Below are 8,341 nucleotides of genomic sequence, written 5' to 3' on the forward strand. Positions count from 1 at the left end.
AGTACATCACAGATAACCTGTGAAATATTTTTATAATTACAAATTATATGGCGATTATATGACATCTATAGAACCTATAGTTTCTACATTGATGATTCAAATAATAATTTCTGCCAAATTGAGATTATGCACTAAATGGTGTAGATCATAAGCACCTACCATTGGAAAGAATAATCCATCATTCAGAACCAAATATTCATTTAGGACCTACCATGTGTCAAATATGGAGAGGGATGCAAATAATAGCTGCTGAAATATATTTCAAACCTCCTATTTGCCAGACTCTTGTCCCATCAATTCTGTGTAAAACATCTGTTAGAAATAGTTTGTTGTTCAAATTACATTTATGGCAATTATAAATTCCTGAAAGAAATATTTAATAAAATAGATGCATCTGTACTCTTAAAGAACCATATGTACTAGTACATCTCTTGGAGGTAAGTAAAAGTACTGACCTTTATCCAAGTAGGCAAGACATACAAAACTCTTTTGTGTTGTCAATCACAACAAAAACAGATGAAAGGGAACATCGTGAGTGCTTTAAACATGCGATGCCAACAGAAAATTTGTGACTTGATATAAAACACCAGTGATTTGTATGGCCTGGTGAGTCATGTGTATCATATCTGGGCTATGTACCCACAAACATTGGCTCAAAGGCAGAGTCAGACTACTTAAACTGTCACCCCTAGACTCATCCACACGTGTCAGTCCTTCCTGAACACAAAAATTAAAGTATAGAAACACATGGAATTGACAACGTATCAAATTTCTGCCGTCCTACACTTGGATTTCCAAAGGCAATGCTACAAAAGGGTGTTCAGAAGCCCATAAAATGCTCCGTGCAATTCTATCTTGTATTAGCTAGATATTTAAAAAAAAAAATTTGTTTAATGTCTATTAAGAGCAAGAACTTTCACTGACTTATCAATTAAATGCTCTAGATGAGGTAAATCTTATCCCCCAAGTATGAAAGAATTTAGTTAACCACTAAGTATGGAATATGTGTCAAACCCTATTAAACATGGCAAGAGATGGAAATAATAGCTACCATTTATGGAGCATTTCCTGTTTGCTAGAATCTTTATTTCTACAGTACTTAACGTAATCCTGGTAACATCCCTTCAAGGTAGCTGTTATTACTATATTTTGCATATGCAAAATGGAGGCTGAGAGAGGATAAGTCACTTGTCAAATGAATAGGGTAAATGAGTGGATAGAATTTGAAACCCACGTGGTTTTAATTTTTGCTGTCCTTTCTTTTTGAGTGTTTTATTTTGTTTGTTAATCCTCACCTGAGGATATTTTTTCCATTGATTTATTATTATCATTTTTAGAGTCTGATATATATATATATATATATCGAGAGAGAGAGAGAGAGAGAGAGGGATACAAACATCAAAGATGGGAGAGAATCATTGATCTGCTGCCTCCTACACATCCCACTGGGAATGGAGCCTGCCATGACTAGGAATCTAACTGCAACCTTCTGGTTCATAGGTTAATGCACAACCACTGAGCCATGCTGGCCTGGCTCCATTGATTTGTAGAGAGAATGGAAAGTAGGGGGAGAGACAGAAAGAAACATTGATGTGAGAGAGACACATTGATTGGTTGCCTCTTGCATGTGCCCTGACTTGGGCTGGAGATTGAGCAACTGAGGTACATGTTCTTGATCGGAATCGAACCTGGGGCCCTTGAGTCTGCAGACCAAACCACTGAGCCAAACCAGCTAGGGCATAATTTTTGTTGTTTTATAATAACACAAAATTGATGTTAAAATATATAATCTTGGTGTCTATTAAAACATTAGACTATGCAAAGAAGGAATCAGAATATGGGGTTTTAGTCTTGGCTCTGATGATGTGCCACTGTGTGTAACTTGAGAAAGTCATTTCATCTTTTTGAATTTCAAGTTTCTGCATATGTAATTGATTGGGATTCATTAGAAGAAAGACACCCTGTTGTTTGTATAGGATGGCTGGCAGTAAGAATAATGAATCGAATCCGTGCCTAAAGTCAAATCCTCCTCTGGAGTGTTCAGTTTGTTGAGGCAATATATTCTCTCTTCTGTTAAGCCGGTTTAACTAAGTATTTCTGTCTGTTGGTTCATAGATGTCATAATAGGGATATCCTTGAAAAAAATAGGCTGGATTTACATTAAGAGAAGACAGTGGGGGAAAAGTTATGTTCAGAATCTCTGAGATGGGAATGACTCCCAAAGTGTGAAGAGGCAATTAGATACTAGGGGGAAAAAAGTTATATGAGACCTAATTGTCAAAAATTGTGAAAGCCTTCGGGTGGACTTGAGACATGATGGTTTTATAAGATTTATTTTTCAACCAATGCCTTTACCATCTGTTCTTTTCCACTTTCCCTTTTCCAAACCTTGACTTCTTGGATCTTCTTCATTGATTTTGGGTGAGTCTTTGGAACTTCCTCAACAAATAGAATATGATTAAAGTTACTCACATTACTTCCAAGCTAGGTCAATTAGGTCAATAAAAAGCATTACAGTTTCTACCCAGGACATTTACTCTTGGACCCACACATAACATGGGATGGCCATGTGTAGAAGTTCTAGTTGCTAGCCTGTGTAATAATAATAATAATAATAATAATAATAATAATAATAATAAAATTAGTCTTTGTCCTTAGCTCCTGGGAAGTAACCTCTAAAACCTTGGAATTTCCTAAATGATAGGAGTGTCTTTGTGAATTGTTATGTTCCCTGATAAGTGACTAATGGTGGGTCATTAGATAATTTAAACAAAGAAGATGACTCAGGACAAAAGTTGACCACTCTAGAAAGACTAACCATGTGATTAGAGGGTTGTACCTTTGAATAGAGTGATATTAGATCAACCCACTAGGAGGATCGGGAAGTTGGAGATTGAGTCATATAGCCAATGATTTAGTTAATCATGCTTCTGTAATGAAACCCTAATGAAAACTCTGGACACTGAAGTTTGGGTGAGTTTCCTCAGTTGGCAATGTGCTGCATATTGTCACACAGTGATGTGCTGGGAGAGTAGGCCCATTGTAATCATGGTGCCCTTATAACAGGGAGGTAGGAAGAGCGCAGCCAGAGAAGGTGATGTGATGATGGAAGAGGAGGTCTGAGTGGTATGAAGAAGGGCTCACAAACTAAGGAGTACAGGTGGTCTCTAAAAGGTGGAAAAGGCAAGGAGATGGATTCCTTCCTAGAGCCTCCAGAAGGAACATGGCGCTACAGACAAATCTTGTTTCTGACATCCAGAACTATAAGACAATAAATTTGTGTATTTGAAACCACCAAGTTTATGGTAAATTTTTAACAGCAGTAAAAGGAAATTAATGCATATACAGTAGTCCTTCCTTACATGCAGGGAATAAATTTCAAGATCCCCCGTTAATGCCTGTGACTGTGGTAGTAGTAAACTGTATATATACTATATTTTTTCCTATATTCACATATATACTTTTTCACTTAAAGGAAGCACCTTAAGGCTTCCCTTTGGCATATCTGAACTGCCAGAATCACTACTGTTGCACTTTGGGGCCATTATTGAGTAAAACAAGGGTTACATGAACAGAAAAACTGTGAGACTGGACAGTTGATCTGATAACCCAGATGACTATTAAGTGACTAACGGGCAGGTAGCATATACAGTGTGGATACTCGGGACAAAGCGATGATTCACGTTGAAGGTGGAACCAAACCGGGTGGCATAAGATTTCAGCACACTACTCAGAACGGCATGCAATTTAAAACAATGACTTGTTTATTTTTAAAATTTTCCATTTAATATTCTCAGACTACTTTCCTCAGGTTATCATAACAAAGTTCTATAAACTGGCTGGCTTAAAAAAACAAAAAATTATTATTTTACAGTTTGGCATCAGAAGGCCAAAATCAAGGTATCAGCAGGGGCCCATGCTCCCTGGGAAGGCCATGGGGAAAGATCTCTCCAGGCCTTTCTATGAACTCTGATAGTTCCTTGGCATAACTAAAATCTTCACATGGCATTCTCCCTGTATATGTCTGCCTTCAAATTTCCCCTCTTTATGAAGATACCAGTCACACTGGACTAGGGCCCCATCATACTTCAATATGACCTCCTTTTTACTCATTACATCTGCAAAGACCCTATTTTCAAATAAGATCACATTCTGAGGTGCTGGGGTTAGGACTTCAACCTATGAACTTTACAATGACACGATTCCAGCCACAACAGGGTTGTAGTCCCAAAGACTAAACATAAGGCTTGTCAAGAAGATGAGAGGGGTAATAACGGTTATCTTTTATCCTCACTGAGACTCTCGAAGGTAGGTGTTTTTACTTCCACCTCAATAATGAGGAAAGTGAGGCTCAGAGAGGGTAGGCAATTTCCCTAAGTTGACACAATTAGGTAGGCCAGATTTGTGTGCATTCCCAGATTTGTGTGGCTCCAAATCCCAAGCTTTTAATCACTTTGCTCTGCCATCTCCAAGAATCATGAAAGGAACAAATGACCTGGTTTGTAGGCCCAATTCTGTCACATATGACGCATAAGACATTTAATAAATCATTTACCTTCTCTAGGGCTTAATTTTCTCTTCAGCAAAATGAACCTAATTATAATATGTGGCAAAGAATAAGTACTTCATAAACAGCACAGCATCTTGCCACTGTAATAAGTATTGTTAAGAGTGGCATCAGCATAAGGCAAAGACAATTAACATGTTCCCTCAGTGGCAAATGGTGATATGTTTGTGTTCCCTAGGTTTTTAGAGTTTATGTTGCCTTTATGGCCCTTTTCCCTCTCTCGTGAGTCTCTCCATCAACCCATACACCTATCTTCTGATCTTTCCCCCAGCTTAGACCTGAATTTTGTTCTGTTAACTACCTGCTAAAAATAAATAGACAAATAATTTTCAGGCTACTTTTTTTTTTTAAAGCAAGTTTTCTAAGTTAAAACCATTGTTTTATTGAGATGGTTCTTTGGGTAGTTGTGGGGAAAAATAGTGTCCTACTTCAGGCTGTTATAACAAAGTACCCCAGACTGGGTGGCTTTTGAACAATTGAAATTTATTTTTTAGCATTCCGGAGGCTGGGAATTTCAAGATCAAGGTGCCAGAGATTACATGTCTGGTGAGGGCCTGCCTCCTGGTTTATAGATGCCCATCTTCTTATTGTGTCCCTGCATGGCAGAAGGAGTGAGATAGCTTTCTGGGGTATATTTTTATAAGGGAACTAATTCCATTCATAGGGCTCCACTTTCATGACTTAATTACCCAAAGACCCAACTTCCAAATATCATCACTTTGTGGCTTCAACCTATGATTTTTTGGGAAGGGCACATGCAAGCATCAGTCTTTAACATACAGAAAATGGAGCAAAATCTCTTCAGAAGCCTGTTAAATCTTCTCTGTACTTTGCTATTTGATCTGTTAACAAACTTCAAAAAAGCATACACACACCAAACACAAAACCAATGAATTCACCTGACAACTTCACATAAATCTATTTTTTAAAACTTAGCTTTTGTTTACTTTTTTGAAATTGGCAAAAAATTCATGTTTATTATGAAGAATTGAATGAGACACAATAAGTACAAAGGAAACAAACCTCACCAATAATTCCATATCTCATATCTGTGTCCCAAGAAAACACCTGTTAAAAATTTGGTTATTTATGAAAAAGTAAACTTTTATGAACATTTTGCTCTCTAAATTCATTATTACATCATGAGTATTTTCATGTCTTTTAAAATTCTTTAAAAAATCTTTATTGTTGACAGTATTACAGATATTTCCCTTTTTCTCCCCCATTCCCACTTCTATCTGATTTCTGCCCTGCCTCAGGCTTTCACCAACCTATTGTCTGTGTACATAGGAAATGTATATATGCATATAAGATCTTTGGTTAATCTCTTTCCCCACTAGTTTTTATATATTGAAGTTATGGGGACTTCTATTCCCAGCTCTGGAACCCTGGGCTAGCAATCTCGTGTGGGGCTGGGATCCCTTGCTTCTCATGGGAGGCCTCTGCAGTGGTGATATCCCTACTGATTAAAAAAAAAATGCCACACGTGAGTGTTGGACCAGCCAATTCCATGCCTCTGCCTCTTCTACCAGTCTTGATGTACTTTATTCTTTACTTCTCTAGTTGTAGGACTTCCATTCAGTCAGATTTCAGGTGGTTCTTAATTATGGTTGTTCTGTATTTTGATTATAATTTTGATGTGGTTGTGGGAGGTGGCAAATAATAGCATTTACCTATGCTGTCATCTTAGTTCTTTTCTTAATATTCTTTAAAAACTTGATTTTTAATTATTATTTAATAGTCTAGACCAGCAGTCACCAACCTTTCAGACCTCACGGACCACCAGTGGTCCACGGACCACCAGTTGGCACCTTCTGGTCTAGACTATAGATATATTATAATTAATTTCACTAATTCCCTATGGGAGAATATTCAGATCATTTCCATGTTTTTGCTACTCTCAACAGGGCTTAAGATACACTTTTACTTAAATGCACACATTTCTAATCATATCTAAGGATATGTCCTGAGAAGTAAAAATACTGGGTTGGAGAGCTTTCTTTATATAGTACCATATCAGTCAAGCCACAGAAACCATTGCAGGAGCTTACTGCAAGGGACTGTACATCCTACAAATTTGTCAGGAGAGCTACAGTCACAGGCTTAGAAAATGGGCAGGAATGGAGGAAAGGTGCAGCCAGAGACACAGCCAAGACCATGCCACAGACCCAGTGCAATGAGGACTCCTCTGCTATTGCCACTGAGGCTGAATGGGAGCGGTACTTGCTTTGCCACAACTGCTGGTGCTGGGCCTGGACATTGGACACTAGACACCAAAGCTGGCAACACTCCCTTAGAGCTCCTTGAAACTGGATGATGCACTGCAGCCAGAAAGAGTTCTGCTCTCTGTCAGCTTGTCAGCATGACAGGCAACAGACACACAACCTTGGGTTGTCACATCTGAGTGCCCAAGCCTAGGGGTTGGCAATGAGAGTACCAGGTGTATACACCTCCCATAGAGAGAGAGAGAGGAGACCTGCCTTCTTCAAAGGCTTGCAAGGTGGGAGAGTCCACTCATTGTCAGTTTTATAGGAAAAAAAAAATATATAGTGCCTTCATATTATTCTAATTTGCACTTACTTATTTGCTAGAGATGATGGACCTTTGGATATATCTATTTGTGGTTTGTGTGTATGCGTTTCCCCCCCCAAGCAACCTACATGGCTGCTTTTCTGTGTTTTTTCTTTTGCTAATTACCTAAACATATCTTTTTTATGACTCTTCTATTCAAATAGTTATTGGGGCATTTATTTGCTTGTGTGTGTGTGTGTGTGTGTGTGTGTGTGTGTGTGTGTGTGTTTCAGTCTGTCTTTTTTGTAAGTGCTCCTTGAACAGTACGAATATGAACACTTTAACAGCTATATATGTTTCATCTTTCCTCAAATTTGCCCTTTAACTTAACTGAGGGATTTTTAAATTTAGCCTGCAGAAGTTTTCCACTTTTAAATATATTTTTGTTGATTTCAGAGAGGAAGGGAGAGAGAAAGAGAGAGAGATAAATAGCAATTTTGAGAGAGAATCATTGATCAACTGCCTCCGGCATGCCACCTATTGGGGATTGAGCCCTCAACCCAGGCATATGCTCTTGACTGGAATTGATCCCAGGACCCTTCAGTCGGTATACTGATGCTCTATCCACTGAGCCAAACCAGTTAGGGCAAAGTTTGTTATAAAGTTAAGTCTATCACCTTTTCCCCCATTATGTTTTCTTTACTTTGCTTTTGAACTTTGGCTTTCCCCAATCAGAAGTTAGATAAACATTCACCTATATTTTCTGGCTAACCCAAGTAAATCTAATCTTAAAGTGACATGCATTGCAGAAGAGAGATCTACATTCTAGATTATGAGAGGAATCCACAAAACTTAGTAGAAGCAACACAGGATTCACTTAGGAATAGTGTGGGCATAAAGTGTTTAATTGCCTCCTCTTCACTCCATCAGTAAGAGAGGATTCCTAAGAGCCTTAGGATTAGGGGGCTGGCCAAACACCTGACACCCGACACTGGACAGATGAGATCAACAGCAGTTTATTAATCACATACAGCCTGAGGGAAGAGGACACTGAATGGCATGCAGGGCCACTTGGGGGGTTGCACTTGGGGACAGAGTGAACAAGCAGGGGCTGTGGGAGGCAGGCTTCCCCTGATTCCAACAGAAGGATGTGACTGGCTTGTTTGAATGATTCTGTGAGCTGGCAGGGAACCTTAGGGATAGGCAGGCACTGTGCCCAGTTCCTTTGATAAGAAGGGTTGTTTGGCTAGGGGACCTTATCCA

The sequence above is a fragment of the Pipistrellus hanaki genome (assembly GCF_964339955.1).
Source record: "Pipistrellus hanaki genome assembly, chromosome: 1".
Classification (NCBI taxonomy): domain Eukaryota; kingdom Metazoa; phylum Chordata; class Mammalia; order Chiroptera; family Vespertilionidae; genus Pipistrellus; species Pipistrellus hanaki.